General features: G+C 38.7%; 1 protein-coding gene and 1 long non-coding RNA gene across 2 annotated transcripts in view; both read right to left on the bottom strand.

The window, feature by feature from the left end:
• The window catches only part of NLGN1 (neuroligin 1), a 716,626-nt gene that overhangs the window by 380,206 nt on the left and 312,098 nt on the right, over positions 1 to 24,322 (bottom strand).
• LOC107183134 lies at positions 1,651 to 18,750 on the bottom strand. Its single transcript, XR_001513905.1, has 4 exons — positions 18,731 to 18,750; positions 14,064 to 14,067; positions 1,823 to 1,833; positions 1,651 to 1,661 (listed from the first exon to the last, which is right to left on the bottom strand). It is a non-coding gene; the product is annotated as an uncharacterized LOC107183134 (long non-coding RNA).

Genomic DNA, 24,322 nt, shown 5'->3' with positions numbered 1-24,322 from the left:
TGGAAAAACAATATTGGAACTAATAAGTGATATATTTATCAATACCTCATTCTTACTCAGGACAGTTTGCAACCCACTGAGATTTAAATAATAACTAACATCTCAATGTGCTTGTGTGATTAAATAAAGTTACACAGCTCTTCAGCATCCATATTAACATTTTTCATTTTTATTGCATATCTTCTAAGATTTATTCAAATCTTAAAACAGTATTAATTATCTGTTAAAATATTATTCATCTTTTTAGCAAAACTCATATTTAATAGCTGTAGATGTAATAGAGTAATATTTTCAGTTTAAAAATTTTTCAGTTTTAATTGAAAAGATAAACTCTCCTAAAGTAACATAGGAATCTTTAAATATCTTATTTATATTATTTATATTTGAGGACTCATTTTAAACTGTTTTAGTTAAGATACAATGAGTTATAGGCAGAGCACAACCTTGCTAAGATGGTGAAATTTGGCCTTGGCTGAGTAGCTCAGTTGGTTAGAGCACCGTCCCAATACATCAAGGTTACAGATTTGATCCCCAGTCAGGGCATATACAGGAATCAACCAGTGAATGCATAAAGAAGTAGACAACAAATCCATCTTTCCATATCTATCTGTCGATCTATCTATCCATCTATCTATCTATTTATCTATCTGCCTACCTATCATCTCAAATCAATAATGAAAAAATAGAGTATGAAATTTGGAATTGTCTAGGCTTGTTCCAAATTCTGGTTTCTACCACTAGCTGGGTGACTTTAGACAGTAGTCCTAGGAGTCCTGTTTCTTATTCTGTGAAATAGGGAAAAGCAATCTACCCAATTTTAATTGAGTAGATTGCAATCTACCTAATAATTTTTTAAAAACTATGTAATTCGGCTACCAGGTTTGGCTCAGTGGATAAAGCAGCCTGTGGATTGAAGTGTCCCAGGTTCGATTCTGGTCAAGGGCATATACCCAGGTTGCGGGCTCGATCTCCAGTAGCGGGTGTGCAGGAGGCAGCCGATCAATGATTCTCTCTCATCATTGATGTTTCTATCTCTCTCTCCTTCCCCTTCCACTCTAAAATCAATAACAATAAAAAAATTATGTAACTTACCCTGCACAGATTCTATTACACAAAAAAACAATAAAAACTTTTTTCTGCTATATCCCCTTTGATCTTTAGTTGTAAAGTGAAATATGAACAACATTAAACTTGAATCTTTCCCTTATGATGTCTATGGCCTCAAGGGGAGAAATAGCTTTTCCTTTAAATTTGCTGTGGTAAACAAAATAATGACTTCCCCAAAATGACCATGCTTTAATCTCCAGAATCTTGACTACATAACCTTACTAGACAAAGGGGATCTGGCAGATGTGACTAAATTAAGGGTCTTGCAATGGGGTGGTTGTCCTGGATTATCTGGAGGACCCAGTAAATCACAGGGGTCCTTCTAGGGGAAAGAAGATGGCTGGAGGGTGAGACCCAGAGAAGGATGTGTGATGACGGAAGCGAAGGTCAGAGAGAGATATGAGATTTGAAGATGCTGGTTTGGAAGATGAAGGAAAAGGCTACGAGCCAAGGGAGACGGGCAGCCTCTGGAAGTTAGAAAAGACAAGGAAATCTATTTTCTACTGGAGCCTCCAAAAGGAATTGCCACCCTGCTGACATGATTGGTTTTAGGACTTCTGACCTCCAGGACTTTAATTTAATAAACTTTTGTTGTTTTAAGCCTCTACATTCGTGGTAATTAGTTATAGAAGCAATAGGAAACTGATACCATCAGTGAAGACAATGGATTCGAAGAAGCTACCACCCTATGCATTTTAAAATATTAGTGTCTAACACCCTTTGGAGCTCTGTGGCAAGCTATAGAGAACCATGATGATACTTGATAACTAAGTCATTTCATGTTGCAACATCAGAAAGCATTAAATAAGCATAGTTGATATATAAAATATATTACACAGATTATGAATCCCACACTTTGGAAGATATTAATAAGTAATAATAAATAATAAAAATTGCTACCATTATCTGAATATTTATTTTGTGCCAATGAGATAAGCATCTTATATACATTATCTCATTTAATTTTGGAAACAAACTTAGAGATGGGTGTTCATACTCTAATTTTATAGGTAAGACACCAAATTTATATTTAATTTGCAAAAGGACAAAAAAAAGGAAGTAAAAGGATTTGAACCATAGTCTGTTGATTTTAAAAATCTCATGCATTCACCAAAGATATATTGAGATGAAGGACCAAGAAAAAAATCTGAATTAACAAGAGGCTGCTCTGTGAGAAGGATTTCAGAGTGCCTCGTTCCTAATTTCAGATGATGCTATCTCACCCTGTCATAGATATAAGGGTTCTCAAATAGGGTGGATGCCAGTGGGTACCCCAAAACTCCCGCCTTACTTTTGATCTGAACACCTTGCTTAATAGAGAGCAACTGATTTACCCATTATTCAGGACTCCAACTAGACATTTCAGGTCAGGGATTGGAAAAACCTAGAGGTAAGAAAAGCTCTATTTACCTTTTTTGATTTCATAAAATCTGCTTTTGTATTCAACTGATGTTCTCAGTTCTACTACTTTCAAGGGAGGTGAAGCACCAGTATCTTTATTAGAAATTGAAGCTAATTTAACTAATATTGAATAACTATTGATTTAGTCCCTGCCCTTATGTCAGCCATCATCACATATATTTTATACCAATTAGTGTTCCCATTTTTATAAAAGAGAACCTAAGCCTCACATACTTTGTCTAAAATTACAGTCAATTTAATTCCAGATGTGACTGACCCCAATAGCTATTATAATGTGTATAACCCCAATGGTTATTATAAAGTATCAATCCAGAGAAATAGAAAATAATGCAAAAGGTTATTATCTTATAACCTTCCATTATAAAATCCATGAACTCCCTCTGCATACAGTTAAATAATATTAGATTCCATAAAACAGGTCTTTTATCTCCAAATTTGGCCCTAGAGTCTGTTATGTAGATTCTCAAATGTCCTTTTGATTGCACTTATTCAATTTTTTTTTGTTAGAAGCAGTTATTAAGCAATGTGTAACTCTTTACCTTTGTCCCTTTCTAAGGCATTCTCACTCAGTTAAGTAGTGTGCTGGAAATCAACTTATTCTGCATTATAGTCTGAAGCTGGGAACAAAACAAACACCCAATTGACACAAAACAAGTCCATTTTTTGGCTCTCTGGTTCTTTCGACAGTTTGGTCCAGTCATGGGGAACTATCCAGAACATTTCCTTTCCTTTCTAAAGTGATTAAGTCACTTTAGATTTGTTCTCCGCATTCTGCAGGAGGCACTGAACCCTCAGATTCACAACACTAGGATATCCTATTAATAAACTAGGACATGCATCCAATTTTCCAGCCTGGTCCAATTCAAACCCTTTTATGAAAAGATAGACTCATATCCATTCTCCATACATATTGTATAATCTTAACTAAAATATGTATCTCTTTAGTCTTTGCAATGATTAAAAATAGCATTAAAGGAGCCATTCTGCTGAAGTTGCTGTCTTAAAGGTCACCAATGATGACCTGGTCACCATGTCTAATGGTTTTCATGCAATCCTTTAATGTCTCTACTAGAAGCCCAGTGCACGAAATTCATGCACGGGTGCGGTTTCCAGGCCTGCCCAGCCATCGAAGCATGAGCGTCTGGCACAGAAGGTCAGGTCTCAGCTGACCTCTGGGCTCTGGCCAGCCCCCTGAACCCCCACAAACCCCCCTCTGTCAGAGTCATGGTGTTCGGGTCCCCAAATGGAGGTGTGGTGAGCGGGGCTGGATGCAGCGGGCCAGGGTGCAGCTTGGGCCTCTGGGCTACCCAGAGGCACCACATGGAAACCAGGCGGGCAGTGCGCTCTCTCCCGGCTGGTCTCACAGACCAGCTCCTGTGTGAACCCATGGGGAGCCCGACTGGTTTCTGCGGTCCTGGTGGCTCTGGCCCTGCCCATCCAGAAGACACCTCCTTGTGGGTGCCCGGCAACTGAGCACAGGGGTGGTGGGGGCTTCCCCGGCACATGAGCCCTGGTGTCCTAGGGGAGGGTAGCTGGGGGAGTGACACCCTGCATCCTCACCGCACCTCCATGCCCATCAACCCCGTCCCTAGGTAACCAGTGAGAAGTCACAGCGCATAGTGGACACCTGTCATGTTCTGCACCACACCACCCCCTGGTGGTCAGCACATGTCATAACTCCTGGTCGAAGGGACAATTTGCATATTAGGCTTTCATTATATAGGATTATGATAATATTTACAAAGAACTTTTACATGTATCCAATTACTTGATACTAAATATTATAATTAGACTGTGTTGTAATTATTTGCTTTCTTATATAACATTTCATCTCGCAATCCAGACCGCTGGCTCTTAACTGCTCACCTGCCTGCCAGCCCGATTGCCCCTAACCACTCTGCCTGCCGGCCTGCTCGCCCCCAACTGCCCCCCCTACCCTGCTGGCCTGCTTGCCCCCAACTCCTCCTCCCCTGCTGGCCTGATCGCCCAAACTGCCCTCCCCTTCCACCCTCATGGCTCCCAACTGCTCTCCCGAGCCGACCTCATGGCCCCCAATTGCTCTACCCAGCTGGCCTGATGGCCCCCAACTGCCCTCCCTGGATGGTCTCCTAGAAGGTCTCCTGGTCTAATTAGCATATTACCCTTTTATTAGTATAGATAGATATAATGTCTTCAACATAATATTCATATCTTTGAAAGCATGGCATTTATATATTTTTAATATATTTTACATGGAATTTTAAATGTATTTATTTAATGCTTCATGATGTGTTGCAACATGGAATGGCCTAATTATCAGGTATCATCACAGGTCTCTATTGCTTACTCATTAACCTCAGAAAGAGTGGGGTAGCTGAAAGGATATTAGAATCAGGTTTTCAATGTCTGATGATCATAAGCAATCATAATCACACTATATGCTACATGTTTACATTGTGCTAGTTTATTTAATGTGCTTATCTGATCTCATTTACACAAGAAACCTAAGATAGGGGGAATCAATACCTACATTTTATGGATATGAAAACAGGCTCAGAGGAGTCAAAATGTGCTCATGACATCCAGGCCTAAACTCTGTTGCCTTTCTCATATGATCTGGATTCAGCCTAAAATAATATTATAACTCAGAAAGACATAGAAAAGAATAAGAAATACTAGGATAGGCTTCAAATATGAGCATCAGTATAAGAAATGTTAGATGATCATTGGAAATAAAAGACAAAACCGTACCATTATGGTTCTTGAAAAAAATTAAAAAGCTAGCCAAGGCCTATATAGGGGGCAGCAGATGACAAGTTACATGACTTGAGCCTCTAACTGCAGTTCCCTATTACGATTTCTGACACATTTACTAATGGCTTTATTATTTTATTAGATTACATTATTAATGGTGAAAATAATTCAAGAAGTTTCTTGGTTGGTTTTAAGGTAAAGAACCATTAGTAGAAGAGTATAATTATTTTTTCCTTCTTGAAAGATCTTAGAAAATGTTGAAAAGCTGATTTGGATATTATTCAAGAGCAATAAATTTCCAGCCCTCAGATACAGATGTAAGTCTACTGATCTGTCAAGTGTAAACAATGTTTTTAATGTAAATTCGTTTTATCCTGACATCATGTAGACAGCTACACTTGAAAATGAATGAAGTAATTATGTCTGCCATATGCAAAGATGCTAGTTACTCTTGAGATGTAGGTCATAAATTCTGAGTTTTTTCCAATAGGAAATCGATTTTCATTGATTTGCTCACATGCTCTTACAGAATACCCCTTGAGACTGGACTGGAAGAATACATTTAAAACTGGCAGGAAGAGGTTAGAAGTATAATCTATAATTATGGAATGGAGTCCAGTTAGCCAGCCTCCAAGAAATATATGCCTGTGTTTTTGACCCTATTAGTATGCTACTCAAACTAGCTAATCGAAAGGGCCAAAGTCAAACTGAAGGTATAAATGGTTTTTTAAAAGTCACAAATAATGCTAATAATAATTTGATCTGTTATTTTAAAATGCACAATAAAAATTATGTCATTCAAAATAAAATCTCATTCCACATTCAAAGATAGACATATCATCTAATGAACATACCCACAAAGTCTGATACTCTTTTAGCTTAAATCAAAGTCAAAACAATAAACTTGAAACAGTTATTGATTTGTGAAACTGACCTAGAGCTGACCTAGCATTAGTGTGAAGGGCCTATCTCAAGGTACTCAAATCCTTACACCACTCAACCTGATAATCTTGCCGTATTGATTCATGCTTGCTTTAGTCTTACTGTCTCAATGTCCACACTCCTCTGCTTTCACCTTTGCATAACAACACACACACACACACACACACACACACACACACACACACACCTACATGTCTTCTCTACCAGGTATTGTCCAGTACCATGAAGGTATACATCTTAATAGATATTTTTTTTCTCTCCCTCTATTTTCTCATTTCCTTTTCGGCATTCAAGTAGCCTCTATGCATCTTCATTGACTCTGGAGATATGTAAGGTTCACCCCAAATCAGGCAGAGTCTCTAAGTGTTGTTGGCTTTTGTCTAACAAAACCCTAAACTTTTAAAGGAGGCCAACAGATTAAAGGTAAAGGGGGGGGGGGTGAAAGTGGAGCAGATATTGCCCTCTCATTAAAAAGTAATTTTCCCGCCGAAACCGGTTTGGCTCAGTAGATAGAGCGTCGGCTTGCGGACTGAAAGGTCCCAGGTTCGATTCCGGTCAAGGGCATGTACCTGGGTTGCGGGCACATCCCCAGTGGGGGATGTGCAGGAGGCAGCTGATCGATGTCTCTCTCATCGATGTTTCTAGCTCTCTATCTCTCTCCCTTCCTCTCTGTAAAAAATCAATAAAATATATTTAAAAAAAATAAAAAATAAAAAGTAATTTTCCCAGAAATATGGGGAAGGGGCGATGTCTATAGCTAACATATCAATGGGAACTTTGCCACATGCCAAAGAGTGAAGAGATCTCAGAGAGAGATGGCTCTGGGAGTGATTAGATATGACCCATGCATCATAAGCAAGGACAGGGCCACCAAATTTCAAGAGACCACTTGTCAATGAGAATGCTAGTGCCATCCATACTTGATTGGAGTTTAATACCCTTTACTGGTTTTGAATATTCCAGGTACGCCTACTGTTTGATTCTGGTCTAGGGAGGGGACCCTAATGATGAATGAGACAGAACTTTCACTAAAACCAGCAGGATGGCATTTCAGAGTATATTTTAAATATTTTTCAGTATATATTCTGTTTTAAAACAGCAACCATAAAATTTAGCTGGAGACTCCTCAGGTAAATCAAGTATTACCTCCTGGTTAAAAGCACCACAGTCTAGATAAGAATACTGTACAGAAACATCAAGGACTTTTTTTTTTATTACTGAGTTCTTCTGTTTGACATACTTTTTGCATGAAGTAAAAATGTGGCCCATCCTTGCCAGAGCAGATAATGGTACCTGGACACCAGCCAGTGTAGCTAGAATGTTGAGAGTGGAGAGCATGTCAGCATTCACTGCGAGACTTACCCAGCTGCCTCTGTCAATGCCTTCTTATCTGGCTCCCTCACTCCTTCCTGAGCTGTCAGCACTGAACCTGGCACTCAATGAGCCGCTCCACTGCCACTTAAAAAAAAAAACAGCTAGAAAATTACTTGTCTCTTAGTTCCTGTGATCATTAGTTTGAGGTTATAATGAACTTTTAGCCCTATGGAAAACACTAGAGCGTGGCCTTACTGCCACTTCCTACGTGCCTGTGTATCTAAGCTCTAACTGCTAAATTTGGAAGAAAATGCATTCCAAATGCACGCCACACCTTTTAATCAATCTTGCAAATTGCTTTCACTCTTTCTCTTCTCCTCCACTTACACTGTTTCCTTGGTGCATACGCTGAAATGCTTTCACACTTGGAGTCTTCCTTGTAAATTCTTTTCTGGTTCTCACTTGAAGCAGCATTGCTCTGGGGACATACGGGAAATGTTCAAAAGTGTTGGCAGAACCACATTTTCATGCCTGTCATGGAGTTTGGGTGAATGGGTGTTCTTAAGTGAAAAAGAAAGAGGGATGTACGGCTGCTTTCTAGTTGCTGTAGGTCACCGAAGATGCTCTCCTCTCCACTCCAACCCTCCACATTTTTGTTTCACGATATTTTTTTAATTGAAAGGTAATAAAGTGTCTCCAAGTAGTTGTCCTACATTAATACAGTCATCACTTATAGCCATGCTACCTGTGCTATTTGCATGTGGTCACTTACTTTCTTCATATACATATAATTCATATGACAGTGTAGTATAAGGCCCATAATACTACTTCTGCTTTTTGTAAGCACTATTATTTTATATTATATCATAAAAGTTTCTCCAAAGTCATGTTTAACAGAAAGAATTATTTTAAACAATTACATCATATTTAATTATGTTAATATACCTAATTTAGTAATATAGAATTTACTAACTCACACTGCTAATGTGGGGCACATGGATTGTTTCCAAGATTTTTGTTTTACAGATGCTGCTGCATCAAGAAGTATTGCACACTGAGAGCTCTGACAGGTACACAGGCGTAGACCAGGCACTTCCATGTGATTTATAAGGCTCCCAATCCCCATTCTGGGTGGGTGGGGGAGTTAAATTCAAGTCTGTTTTGCAAATGAGGGAACTTGAGGCTCATGGAAGTAAAATACTTCCCCAGGGCACTCTGTGAACAAATGGCAGTGCCTGGATTTGAAATGCATATCTATCTGACACCCAATCTCAATTCTTTCTCCCCTAGGTCATACAACTCTCTCTTTAGTGGAATTTCCCCAAGACAAAAATCCCAAGAGTGGAATTGTTGAATCAAAGAGTGTAACTATCTCTACAGCTCGTGTTACTTAGCCATCAATGAAAAGAACAGTGAAAAGTAGACAAGAAAAATCATGTGCAAATCTATTATCTAGCTTCCCTAAAGATCACAGGCTCTTTCAGGTCAGAGGAGAGACTAGTCAGCCTCCACTTTTTATGTATAAAAAAATAATAATATGCAGATAAATTTAGCTCCTATGTCACACAACCAGACTTCTTGTGGGTTTATAAAAATATTAGGAAAAAATGCTGTTCAAAATTTAGCATGTTAAAAACAAAATATTATTATCATAGAGGATTAAAATGCTTGTTTGCAACTCCATTGGCACAGACGGAGCTCTTAGTAAACAGAGAAACACATATTTAATCTGTGAATAAATAAGCGGCCTTTGTGTAACAAAAATTAGAGGGGTCCCTTGAGCCAGAATAAAAATAACTGTCAAGGAGACAAAGGGAGGCTTTCATGGATTGAGATACACTATTATTATTAGGCCCTTTCAACAAGTATCAATGCTCTCTCTTCCCTTTCACTGGAAACAGTGGAACCTTTGCTGAACTGACAGTCAGTTAGAGCCAGTCAACAGAAACTGCTTCGGGTCACATGGCACCAAGAACTGTTGTTGCCATCGCAACTGCACTATGATAAATTAGCCTGTCTCCACTAAGGATTTGGTTTGCCTACATGCCCTGGAAGGTGCCGTTTTGATATTCTCCTGGACAGTTTGGAGCTAATCTCTGACTCAACCTTTTTAGCAGGCTTGCTAACATTTACATACATTGGGGGAGAATAAAAGGGAGTTAGTATTTTTCACTTATTATATACACACGTCAGTTTTTTGAATGATAACCATATTTAAGGAGTATTTTTGCATTCTCCTGAAGTTTGATCATTGTTTTACAAGCCATTCTATGCAAGATTAATATGGATTTATTTCACCTCATAGATACTTACATATTAGTGTCATTTAATTGAGATGAAATACTAGATTTAGCAAAGCTAAAGAAAAAATATGTTAGCTATAAAAGCACTAGAGCTTGTAATTGCTTAAGTAATGATTTCTCAAAAGTTAGCACATTTTTATTGCTTGGGAGATTATTTTCCTAATAAATTCTGTGTAGATTTAGGCACACCAAGTTCAGGAGGTATTTTTCATTTTTTAAAATTCATCCTATCTCTTGTACTTTAATGAAGTTCATAGGTAGTGGTGATAAAACATATTGTGATTTCAGACAAGGTATATGAAACAATGAATAATAGGTATTTAGAAACCAGGTAAAATACTTTCTGTTTGCAGAATGTTTCACATAAATTTTCTCTTTTAATCTTAAACACTTCATACCCATGTTACAGATGAGGTTTTTAAAGTCTTAGGATGCCAGGAACTATACCTGGCATAGAAAACACACACATTTACAGAACAATTAGAGAAGATAAGAAAATTGCCAAACTTACAGTGAAGTTAAAGCAGGCCATGCTTAAAATCAAGTATCTGGCTCCAAGTATAAATTCTTAATGCTACAGCACTACCAAAATAATTGTTTCTCTTTTCCCCAAGGAAACACATAAGTATTTATTTACATAATATACACATTCGCTGAGAGCATATTATTTCCATTCCCCCCCCCCTTGTGTGGAATAAGGAAAGAAGAAAGAAAAAGAGAATCTCTATACAGCAGACTAAATTGGTAGCAAATTTCAAATGTTAGACTAAAAACGATAACTTGAATTACTGGCAAGGAGAATGAAGGGTGAGATTCAGTTTGTTGTAGGAAAAGATTGCTCTTTTTCCACTTCTGTCCTCAGGATTTGGCTCATTCCCTAGCCCCAGCTACTCAAAGTACAGTGGTCTTAAGCAACACACCTGTACCCCTGTGGTGTGTTAGAACTATAGAACCGGAACTGCTACCCAGTTCTACTGAACCTGAATCAGCATTTTAGCAGGACCCAGGTGATTCATTGGATACTGATTTTTTTAAAATATATTTTATTGATTTTTTTTACAGAGAGGAAGGGAGAGGGATAGAGAGTTAGAAACATCGATGAGAGAGAAACATCGATCAACCGCCTCCCGCACACCTCTCATTGGGGATGTGCCGCAACCAAGGTACGTGCCCTTGACAGGAATCGAACCTGGGGTCTTTCAGTCCACAGGCTGACGCTCTATCCACTGAGCCAAACCGGTCAGGGCTGGACACTGATTTTTGAGAAGTACTGCATCCACTGGAACTACCAATGATAAGGAAGGAGAAGAAAGAAATGGAATCTCAACCCCAGTAGTCTCAGTCCCAAGTGCCTGGGTCAAGACTGCAATGACTTTAGGTTTTAGAACTAGGAAGCCCATAGGTTAATAAATCACCACCCACCCATTGATCTAACATGTCTTCTCTATGAGAGATTTTTTTTTTAAATAATGGGTGGGGGCACGGATCTCTAGAGGAGTCCAGGTTTAAATATAAATACCAGCAAGTGAGACAACAACATAAACCACCAGCAACAATTCAGGCGAATTGAATGCTCAGTAGTGCAGACTGAACAAGTGAGTCTTGAGATGAGGTTTTGAAGGTTTAGGATGCCAGGGACTACACCTGGCACAGAATGTACAGAACACACACACACACACACACACACACACATCTTTTGAATTTAACTTCAAGAAAAGGCCCAAAGCATGCAATGCTTATGTTGGGGAAAGTCTTATAATGAAGGATGATCTGAAATGTAGGCCCCTGTGAGCAATTTATCAATAAAGGTAATCAAAAGGGAAAGAAGACCAACAGCCTTGTTGACTAGTGAAGCCCAGGGTTAATGTGAAGCTTGCATTGCTTTTCTTTTTCAGGTGCCAAATACTAGGTCTGTGCTCTTAACTAAGTCTTCCCACTTCCGTCAATCAAATCTTTCTTGCCTTAAATAAATCTACAAGAACTTCCTGACTTAGTGACCAGCTTACATAATAAAATAGATATGCAGGTCATTTCCTAAAAATGAATAATATCAATATTAGGAGAAAATGTCTCCATCCAAATGTGTGCCAGTTGTGAAATGTGCCCGATTGGTAGAAAAATATACTCTTTGAAAGTTGAAACAACTGGTAACTCAAGGCACTGTGTTTAAGCTACTTGAATCTGGCCAGTTGAAGCTATTACATTTTAATCTTTAGATAAATTAATAAAGCTAAAAAATGCCCTTAGCTTGCCAATATGTCCCATTAAAAATCTTTGTACAGACATTAAAATCATGTTAATAGAATTCAAAATGAAAGAATAATAATTATTGTACAATTCCACTATTTCAACAAGCCAAATCATTTTCATTTTTCTCTATTTCCTTGTGGTCATTTACAAGCAGTGTATATTCTTAAAAATATATAATTTCAGCAGTGGCGTTGATATTAATTGCGCCTGACTCTGCCAACCTTACTGAGTCCACAGATATCTGCCACCAGTAGGCTGCGTCCAGCCTGGTTCCCGAGCCAGCTCTGCACTAGAAAGGCTTCCAATTCAGCCCAGGCAGGTGGTGTTGTGTTGCTGGGTGTGTAGTGATAAGAAGAGAAATCAATATCTCCATTAAATATTAGATTATTGAAATTTTATCTGTAATAACTGACTCTGAACTCTTCTCATGTGGCTTTTTTTTTCTTATTTTGAATTATTTCTTTAGGATAATTTATCACAAGTGAGATCATAAGGTTTGAAAATGTACAAATTTTTCGTAGCTCTTTAAATATTATGAAAATTACTTTCAAAAAGCACGCAGAGAGTTGACCTTAGTAAGTTCCAAAAGGTCCCCACAGGGTTCTAATGCACAGCCCTGAGTTGAAAAAAAAACACGAGATGAGTGTGGTATTTTCCCTGCACTCAAAACTAGCCTACGTATTTTCAATTAAATACCATTTTTTCCAGTTTAGTAGATATAAATAGTTGCTTATTGCCTGATATTTATAGCTTTTACTGACATATATTTATCAATATTTCTGTAGGCTATTGCCTTATTTTCTCCCGTTAGCTATACAGTAGGTTGAAAGATGAAATGCAAGGGAAGTAACTATAAATTGCAACTTCTCTAGGACTCTCTTTGCTTTCAGAGTCATCTCAGCTCTTTTTATGGGATAAAAAGAGAGAAAATGACTCAGCTCGAAGACAGAAATATAGGGACACGGGGAAGAAGAATGTTTGTCCTTGACTCTAAAGAAATTCTCTGTGGAATTCTGAACTCTGGAAATTTGGCGAATGGGCCATTCTCCACCTATGGGAAGGAACCATAGGCATTTTAAAAGGTGCCTCACAGTCACAGGGTATCACCTGATATAATATTTTCATCTGAATAACAAGAACTTGCTGGGGAAAAAACTCTTACACTTAAATATCCTTTCAGAAAGGGCTATGAGAAATGCTGGTGGTGGCATTTTTTTTTAATAATGAAGCAGAGCTAGAGGCCTGCCTGCTGATTCCGACTAGTTATAAGTAGATATTTCATGCCACCAATTCTACTTCTTTAGGTTTTAATGATGACTAGACCAGATGATGCAAAAGACCTTCAACTGTTCCTAGGGGAGAAACATGCCAAAAACTATAGGAGAAAATACTTTACAATTTGCTTAGTATTTGAAGTTTTCAAAGACCATTTCAAGCTGTTATTAATTAATCAAAGATAGCCTTAGTAAGGTAGGCATTCTTATATTTCATAAAAAGAAAGAGGAAAAAAGGTAGTGTTGCAGAAGAAACAGATTTGAAATGATCCAAAAAATCAGCCACTGTTTTGGCTCTGTGTTGGGAATGATGTAAAATCTATCCTATCTAATAAAAGAGTAATATGCAAATTAACTGTCACTCTGACACAAAGATGGTGGCACCCAGTCCTTTCAGCCCCACTGGAGTCCTCCAGTCCCGGAAGGCAGCCGCTGAGAGCAGGGCCTGCTTGACCATCACCCACAGCAACCCAGGAGCAGCCAAGCAGCCCCCACAGACAGCAGAGAACCACGGGGAGCAGGCCTAAGCCATCAATAGGACATCCCCTGAGGGCTCCCAGATTGGAGAGGGTGCAGGTTAGGCTGAGGGACCCCACCTCCATCCCCCGTGCACGAATTTCATGCACCGGGCCTCTAGTCTATATATAAAAGCCCTGCGACTAGAATGGCAGAATGACCAGCATGACTGGTAGTTATGATGTGCACTGTGGCAGCCAACCAGCCTGATCTGGGCCCCGATGGGCCCCCAACAGATCAATTGGGGGCAGGGCCAGTAGGCCAACCACCCACTGGGCCCTGCCTCCCCCATCAGTGCTCCTCAATGGGCTCCCATTGGGACAGGCTAGCCAAACCCCACCTGTGCATGAATTCATGCACCAGGCCTCTACTCTTATATATATAAAAGCCAAGTGATGGAACAATGGAACGACTAGAACAACTGGAACGACTGGTCACTATGACATGCACTGCAGTGGCCAACCAGCTCAATCGGGGCCCCGATCAGCGCCTCCAACCTCTTGTGGACCCTCCCTCTGGCTGACCCCACCTCCAATTGCCCCCCTCACCACGTTCATGGGCGGGGCTGGCAGCCAACCTCCCGCATCCACTCCCTTCTGCCAGTCCAGCCCAATTGGCCCCCATCAAGGCAGGCTGGCTGGACCCCACCCGTGCACAAATTTGTGCACTGGGCCTCTAGTGTTGTTATAATTTTATCACAAATTTGCTTACAAAAAGTGATAGGTTGTCTAGATAGATGGCAGTATGATAATACACTGGGATTTTTCAAGGCAGTGGTGGTCTCACTTTTATATCCCTGGAGACTCTCACATAGTAGGCATACCATAAGTGTTAGAGACATTGAAGTCTTATCAATTATTAACACAAGCCATAAATTTGTTTATCAGATGCTTACTAAGTGGAAAGCTGCAGAGATAAGACTTCAGTAGAGTAATATATACAGTAGGTAAACGGGATAGGGAGAAGACTGTTGGTACGTACAGTAATAAAATGGAGAGCAAGATGATCTCCTGCAAAGAGCATATAGGTTTAGTGACCAAAGTTGGATTCAAATTCTCACTATGCTACCAACTTATTTGTATGATCTTAAACATATTTATTACTTAAACTCTCTACTCTCAAGTATCTTAATCTATCACAAGTTGATAGTAACTGGTGAATAAATCCCAGCATTTCCCCCCCTCAAAATTAGAGATCCAATCAGTTAAGATACCTCCATTTCCTCAACTAGAAAACAATAGCAGGGGAATCATGACCCTAATGTCCCTTCTTACTCCCAGAGCTTTCTAATTCTACAATCTATTTACATAACAAAGTTCAGTTCCCTTAGTCTTCCACATGGATAGAGTCCCTGTGATTAAATTCCAGGGACCACACACAAATTGATGGTCAAGAGATTTTTATTTCTGTTAGGACAAGAGTTTTCAGAACCTCACAAATCCTATCAGGTCAGTGACATCCATTTTGCCTCAAGGGAAGATTAAGCATTGAGACTTCTCTGCAATCATAGAGGCAAATCTACTAGGGAAAGTGTTGCTGGATCCATGTCTTCTGTTATGTTTAGCAAACATTTCTGTGCTTGCTCCAAGTGTCTCTGTGATGCATTTCTTATCACATCCATCGTCACTGGCAGACCTGGTACTATAACTCACAGCCAGCATCCAATTGGCCTATCTATGCCCCTGGGAGAGACACTCAGGAGGTCTGTCTTCCCCTCTCCTAAAAGATTTAGGATATTGCTAAACCAGGAATGAGAAATGTCAGGAATGCATGCTGTTATCCGCCTCCCTGGCCTATGGAATATATTCCTGATGTTCTAGAATTCCCTCTCACTGAACCAGGGAATCATCCTTAAAATATTGCTCTAAGCATGTAGTACAAATTAGAGTTGAAAGTTAATATAAAATCTTTGGCTCTCCTCACTCTAGAGTCATTGTAACACCTGAGCTAATATTGCAATTTCAAACTGAGGAAAGCAAGAATAAAGAAATAACCAAGAAATGTGCCGTGTCATTTATCTGTAAAAAATGAATAGAAAATAAAACCTATAAGAATAGACCTCAGGGGACTGAGGTCTCATCCTGCTATGGAGATACTCCTCTGGAGAAAGCAAGCTTGGGCAAATGCAGAGGGAGGTTCTACCCTACCAATTACTTGCATCAGGCAGGTTGCCACAATGTGCCTTTATTGTCAGAAGGAGTCTATGGGGCTCAAAATTCCAAGAGCCTAATAAATGCTGCTTTCTTCAAATTCTTATAGAATCCTTGTCTTAGGAATATGCTGAAGCAGCTGTAGCAGGGCCTTTATGGGGCCTGGAAGCCAGGGCAGCTTGGCATTCCAGTAGGTCCACCACAGTGCCTCCAGCTTTGTGTACCTGTGTTAGACAGCCTACCCTTCATCTACCTGTGATGAACACTCATGTTCTGTATCTGTTGGCATTTTTCTGTCAAATCTTATCACCATCACTTTGTTGTTTGACAAACAGAGCCATCAATGCAAATATGCTTTATATGGTCATATCCAGTACAGACCTTTTCTTCCTAGAGCAGTGTTCTCAACCTTCCTAATGCTGCGACCCTTTAATACAGTTTCTCATGTTGTGGTGACCCCCAACCATAAAATTATTTTCATTGCTACCTCATAACTGTAATTTTGCTACTGTTATGAATCGTAATGTAAATATCTGATATGCTATAAGTGTTTTCCGATGGTCACTACCCACAGGTTGAGAACCGCTGTCCTAGTGGTAGATGTGATTCAGAAGAAGACATGAAAATGTGCACCATCCACATCCTCCGCCAGCCACCACGGTGAGGATGAAAACATTCAGTAGGCCTATATGTCACATATTTGTGCTTGCCTATCTTGAAATCAAAATGAAAGAAAGAAATGCTATATACTCACTTATATACAAAAGTATAATCCATTTATGAGAAAAAATTAAGCAAGGTACAAAGGGGGGAGGGTGCGTGGTAAAGGTTATCAAGACAGAAGCAGGTAAGAAAGAATTCTAACCACATAACAGGAGATATAGCCTCTTATTCTTTTTTGTATTCCCAGGGCTAGCACAATGCCTTAAATATATTATTCCATGAATAAACATTTGTTGGGTGAAAGAAAAAATACAGGAAAGAAATAAGAGAAATAAGGAAAGGAAACGAGAGAGAGAGAGAGAGAGAGAGAGAGAGAGAGAGAGATTTTTACATTTTACATCTTTTATTTAAAAAGAAAAAGTCATGAAATAATGAAATAGCACATGGTGCCTACAGGAGCTCACAAGCATTTGTATGTGAACTAGAAACCTTTAGTTCACTTGACTTATCAAAAAAAATAAAATTGCCAACCTAAAGTCACAAAAGTTGAATATATTACAAAGTTCTTAAAGTTCCAATTGTTCTGTCATATACAAGACCTGCAAAATTTCTTGGAAAAAGATATCTCTACTTCAAAAGTAAACTTCGTAATGACTTGAAAATGGAAAGAAAAGAAAAAAAGAAAGACTCTCCGTGCCTGTGCCAGAGAAAAAGACTACAAAGACTACAAGCATTTTAAAACCAACTTCTAGAGGGCACATCGGGATTTGAAAGGCTGTAATAAAAGATCCCCTTGCAGCTCCCTGAAATATGTGACAGCATTTCAAGGAATTTGGCTGAGATTGACACTGACTTGCACTTGAGACTTTAAAATAGAAGACAAACTGTCCCAGCTTTCAGCAACCACTTAATTGTTTCAGAATGTATATACCCTCAGGTACAGTTCCTACCTTCTCTTCTTTATCCTGTGCCTCACATACAACTGCCTTGATGATGTAAGCCTGGTCTCACCAATAGATAATTCTCACTCTTTAATCACCTTTTCCCAATCTGTAGCCACCACATGTCCCTTCTAGTAATGAATCATGAAAATATAGTAGTAGAGAGCTCTACTTGTTAAAGAATATAAAGGAACTAGAGGCCCAGTGCATGAAATTCATACATGGGAGGATGGGAGGGTCCCTCAGCCTGGTCTGCACTCTCTCACAATCCAGGACCCCTAGGGGGACAGATCTCTTGCAATCTGGGACTGCTGACTCCTAACTGCTCACCTGCCTGCCTGCCTGATCGCCCCTAATGGCTACTTCTGGAAGGACATCCAGAATGACGTCTGGAAGGTCGTTCAGATGTCTGGTCTAATTAGCATATTACACTTTTATTATTATAGATATGCTAATATTTCATATAAATATTTTATATATTTTATAAATAATCAAAACACAAGATGAAATCATTTTTATCATGCAGACATTTTATGTATGTGTGTGTGTTTTTAACATAAGCACAGCCATGTCCTAAGATAGAAGATTCCTCATCACTTGAGGCCATGATTAACCTTGATGACTCCATTTCTCACTCTTGTTCTGTCAGAAGCCACATCTGATTCAGTCTCTTCTCTCCCAAAACCATCCTCCCCTCCCCATTCAAATCTCTTTTTCTTAGATCTAATCACTAGTCTCTCTCTAGTTTGTTGCAGGTCTGATATGATAAGGGCAGCCCATCAGTGGAGTCTCTTTGTCCCTGGGGCACACTCTTTAATAGAACAGCTAACTCCCTTCCTGACCTGAGCGCTGGTTACCTCACAAGTCTCTTCTCTGTGCTAAGGTTTGTGTTGAACTTTTCTAGACCTTTAAAGTGTCATTTGCGATACAGAGAATGACCCAATTAACTAAAGCTAATTTAGGTACAAACCTAAGCATTCTTATAGCATGTTTATTACAGTACTAATTACATAGCAATTTATTTGTGTTTATCTATTTTTGTAGGGAAGCATAGGACTTGTTTGGAAAGTCTTTAAGGAGGAAACTCTGAAAGGTCAGAGAGCCTCTAGGGCAACGGTCACCAACCGGTGATCCATGAACCACTGGTGGTCCGTGATGTCCAAAAGGTTGGCGACCGTTGCTCTAGGCGCCTTTGCCAAAGGCAGCAGCTCCTGCCTTGACTTTTCCAAACAAGTCTGACACCCCTTCCCCTGGGAATTTTACTAGGATCTTTATGTTTAGACTTCAAAGCTTCCTTGCTTAAAGGATGCATGCATTTTCTCAAGGATGACTACCCTGCTGATAGTGTCTAATAGTTCATTTTAGTTCAAGTTGTTGTTACAATAAAAGCCAATGGAGGCAAGTGAGCAGGGCTATTTGGTGGAGATAGCCAAAGAGTCCCTTAGCCCCCTCTTTCACAGAAACGTGTGTCAGAGTAATCATTCACCCGTTGTTCAGGGTCTGCTGGTCATCTTACCCTATGAAAGCCCTTTAATATAAGTGCTGAGTCTCAATTCTATTTTGTTTCCAATACCCAAACAGTGTCTGGCACACAATAATCACAAAATGTCATTTTTAGACTTGATATTGTGAATTTCAAATAGTTATGGACTAATACAATTATGATAGTGTTCTCAGGTGGCCCAGATACAAGTGAAAAAACAATTTTCCATGTCTACGCTATGCTTATATTAATGGAAGCAGGTGTGGGGGGGGAGACGGGGGGAGAGAGATTAGCTAGTCTGTTGAAAGAACCAATGGTATTAAAATATAGCTTCCAGAGACTTGCCAGCTTAAAAACGTGGTTAAGTAGCCACTGGTCACTCAAAGGTCCTTGTAAAAATAAATATAATCAAAGTATGCCATCTTGTGAAAATCAAGTCTAGATAAGAATAACTAGTAGGAAACATTGCTATATGAAATCAAGTTGACCTGTAAATTTCAGGATATCACGTTTTTCTTTATCCTTACACAAACTCTCTTAAAGATAACATTTTTGGTACCAAGAGCTAGATATTTCTATGTCAGTCCTAAAACCCTCACCAGTCAAGAAGAGAGGTGAAGCCTGGCAGGTGTGGCTCAGTTGGTTGAGCTTTGCCTCATGTACCAGGAGGTCACCAGTTTTATTCCTGGTCACAGCATATGCCGATGTTGTAGGCTTGATCCCCAGAAGGGGAAGTGCAGGAGGCAGCAGGTCGATTTTCTCTCTCATCAATGTTTCTATCTTTCTCTCCCTCTCTCTTCCTCTCTCTTTAAAATCAATGAGAACCTAATTTAAAAAAAGAAGAGGTGAAGACATGGGCCAATTATGAATCTATCCCAGTGGAAAGGCCAACACCACAGACAGAAGCTGAGATCCCTAAGTGGACTGTTCATGAGTGCTATCAATAAGGAAAAGGAAAACTGTGAGGTATAAAAAAGTTACGGAAAACTTATCCAAGCTAAAAGAAGCTGGCACATGGGATATGGTAGAATGAGGGAAGTCAGAAAGTTTCTTGAAAAGTATGAACACTGAGTAGGATAATCCAGGCTATCTTTCTGAGGAACCAAACTTTGGATGTCAAGCAAAATGCAAGCCTATCATAATAAAAATCTACATGAGAAGATCTGGCCATTAGATCTTATACAAGCTTGTCATTAAAATGACTTAGATATAAAATTTTAGGCAAGTGGAATGTATCTGAAGTCTCCATACAGTCTGTGTAATGTTGTGAGACAAATGGCTCCATCTCTGACACAGCAACCGCAGTGCGTCCTTTCAGTTCAGCTCAGATCTCTTGAAGGGCAGTGCAGTGATTCACAAAGTAAATCAATAGCATTTCATGGCATTTTAGGGCCTCTTCTTAAAAGAGAAAGTAAACCCCTCGTGTAAATTCACATAATTTCTCAATATAGTTTCCAAATAAAAATGATCAAATCAAAATATCTTGAGTGCCATGAAGAGGGATACCACTATCTCATACTGGAATTTTGCAAAATAGAATCCTTTCTCACTTTGTAGGGAATCTTAGAAATGAAGATCTCATTTACCTAAGTTTTCTATACCAAATGTGCAACTCTTGAATAAGCAAAATAAGGAATATTCTTTAGGGGGCAGCTAACAAATGGAATAAACTCCAAATGAGATTGCAAACCAATTTAAGTGCAATTTAGCATTATTCAAATCTAACAGGCAATAGAGAGAAATGCCAAGCTGCTGAAAGAAAACAAACAAAAAAAATTATACTATCTTTCAAAAATTCTGTTTCTATTTTTTTAGTTATTGGTTTCCAAAACAAATCTACATCTTCCTTTCCCCCATCCCGCACCATGGTGGGCCATTCATAATACACAAACATCTTAAAGAGAGTGTACACTTGTGAATTCCTAATACAGTCTCAGTCACAACTCCATGTTAAACACCGGAAAAGGTTTTCTTAGAAGGTGTGCTAAATTTTGATTATTCAAATGACACTCACTGAACATTTTTTTTAAAAAAATTAGATGGTCCAAATACTCCTAACAAGGTGTTTTTAGTTACTTTTCTTGAACTGTACACTGTTTTCCTTGAAGAACAGTTGCAAAAGATATGGGTTTGGAGTCAGTAGACTTAACTTCACAATGAGGCTATATCAGTTATAGCTTTTGTGATCTTGAAATGGTCACTTCACAATTACTTAGTTTTCTCTTCTGCAATATGGGGAATACGTCGCATGCTCCATTATCAGGATAAAATGCTAAGCAAATGATAATTAAACCTGAATTGTTTCATCAATATACTAGGATTACTTTATTGGTTAAAATGAATGTTGCCCAATCTATTTGTCAGTTCAATCTCTTGATCTTTGTACTTTGCATATTTGCCTACCTCTGAAACTCTGAAGACCTCAGGATGGTTTGGGATTTGTCTAGATAATCCAAAGTAAATCTCGCCTCCTAAAAATGGGAAGTGAGATTCTGTCTACTCCTCCCCCATAGGTATGAAAACCTACACAGGACAGGGAAGGAGACAGAGTTATTCAAAACCACAGTTAGTGATATAAAGAAAGTAATAAAAAGGGATTCATGGGGAGAAACCTATGATTTTACAAAATCTATTTTTGCCTATATTTGGCCACCCTTAATTTACAGATAATTATTTTCCTCTGGCTGGTTACCTGCTTTGCATATAAGCAAGACAAATGCCATTAGAGTATATTCATATCTACAATGTAACATATGCATCTAAACCTATGGTTGAACTCTGAGAAGGTTCAGATTATTCCAAGCATTAGAGGCTCTTTGGTATTAAAAGTTGAAGTAATGCCAGAACAGTTTATAAAACTTGGGCACATTTAAAAAGTATATGTTTGACAAATTAATGCTTTTAGCATTCAGTAAAATATAATAAAGTTAAGAGATCGCCTATTTTTTTTTTATCTTAAGCATTATCTTTACCAACTTCTCTTTAAGACTTTTAAAAAGGCTTTTCCTTTTATCCTCTGTGTTTTGGTGAGGAGAGAACATGAGGAGTAGGAGATCCACCAGCTGCTCAAGAGCTTTTGGCTGGAGATGATTGATAGAAAAGGGAAAATACAAATACACACTCTTAGTTGATTGCATATGAATTATTTTATTGTTTACATGGTTCATAATTAACTTAAGGTAGCTTTGATGTCCTTAAAAATGTTGATCTTGTTAATTTGATTCTAATCAAAGGGATGGACTGAAAACATGAACGAAAGCCCATGCTAAAACATTTGTTTTTTTCTGTAAATGAACATATTGTAAGATTTTTGGCTTTTCAGGCCACATAATCTTTGTTGCAGCTACTCAATCTGTCATTATGGCCTGCCTGAAAGCATCTATAAGAACATATAAAAGAAGGGGCATGACAGTATCCCAATGAAATTTTATTTATAGAAATTTAAATTTTCTTATTCTTTTTTACATTAAAAATATTCTTCTTTTGATTTTTCTCAAGCATTTAAAAGTGTAAAAATCATATTTAGCTCAATGGCTATAAAAATCAGGTGGTAGGTCACAGTTGGCCTAACGGCCGTAGGTGGCCAAGCCCTGGTTTAATCTAGCTAGTTTCCTTTAACTAGGAGTTGTAAAGCAGTGGCTAAAGTTTACTTATATTCTCAACTAAAGAGTTTCAAGGAGGTGACAACTTTTTTTATTTTTTAAAATATATTTTATTGATTTTTTAACAGAGAGGAAGGGAGAAGACTAGAGAGTTGGAAACATACATGAGAGAGAAACATCGATCAGCTGCCTCCTGCACACCCCCTACTGGGGATGTGCCCGCAACCAAGGTACATGCCCTTGACCAGAATCAAACCCGGGACTCTTCGACGCTCTAGCCACTGAGCCAAACTGGTCAGGGCAAAGGGATGACCACTTTCAGCATTCAAAATGTTTTTGAAAAAGCAAACAAACATTAAATCAATGTAGTGTACTAATGGAAGTCAATCTAATTTTTTTTAGCAGTTATTTAAAATACTGTCAATGTGTTAATAAGTTCAATGGCAAAACTCATTAGTACAGAGTCTATTCTGACTCTATTCAAGTTCAGGAAAATTTTGTTATCTGAGGCCATCCTTTAGGTTATTTAATCTTATGTGTCCCTAAATCTCTAAGATTTTTGCTTCTTCTAAACTAATCGAAACCCATGGTTTAATGAAGATTGAAATGGGGCTCTGGGGGTAAATAGAAAAAATAGAATTAGTGTTCTGTCTATACTTTTTGCTAGAAAATTCAGAGATGTATATTCTTTTAAAAATACATTTTTATTGATTTTAGTTTTTAAAATATATTTTTATAGATTTCAGAGAGGAAGCGATAGGGAGAGAGAGATAGAAACATCAATGATGAGAGAGAATCATTGATTGGCTGCCTCCTGCATGCCCCACACTGGAATCAAATGCACGACCCGGGCATGGGCCCTGACTGAAAATCGAACCATGACCTCCTGATTCATAGGTTGATGCTCAACCACTGAGCAACACTAGTCGGACTGTTTTTTATTGATTTTAGAGAGAGAGGTAGAGGGGTAGAGAGAGATAGAAACACTGATGAAATAAACATCCATCAGCTACCTCCTGCACGCCCCCTACTGGGGATAGAGCCTGAGACCCAGGTATGTGCCATGACCAGGAATTGAACCAGAGACCTCTTGGTTCATAAGTCAACCAATGAGCCACACCGGCAGGGCAGAGATGTATATTCTTTATCATTCTTTCTGTAAACTGAATTATTCACACTTAATATTTCCAAACAATTCTATATTTTTGGAAACAACTTACGCCTTACCCCACTAATCAAATGTGATTTTTTTATTGCTACTATCATTTTCAAAGTTCTCTCCAAGCTCTATCTGAAAAACCTACAGGACAATTTCATTTTTCCTTTAAATTTCAGTTTCTTAAAGTCCTTGGGTCTCTAGAAAACTGTATTGATTCTGTGGCTGAACTATTACAGTGACTATTTGGGGGTTGGTGTACAACCATACTACTAAAAAAGGACTCACTGTTCATGTGACAGTTTTATTGCAGAAAAGGATAAGTTCCTAGTTAACTGTAAAAAAAAACAAACACAAATCCAAGACAACAATAACTATACACAGGACAACAACAACAATAACAAAACAATTAACCAGTCCACTTGGTTCCCCAGATCTCACAGCTAACTATATTGTTATAGAAGAT

The sequence above is a fragment of the Myotis davidii genome, unplaced genomic scaffold (genome assembly GCF_000327345.1).
Source record: "Myotis davidii unplaced genomic scaffold, ASM32734v1 scaffold115, whole genome shotgun sequence".
Lineage (NCBI taxonomy): Eukaryota > Metazoa > Chordata > Mammalia > Chiroptera > Vespertilionidae > Myotis > Myotis davidii.
This window is presented reverse-complemented; position numbering and strand designations above follow the sequence as displayed.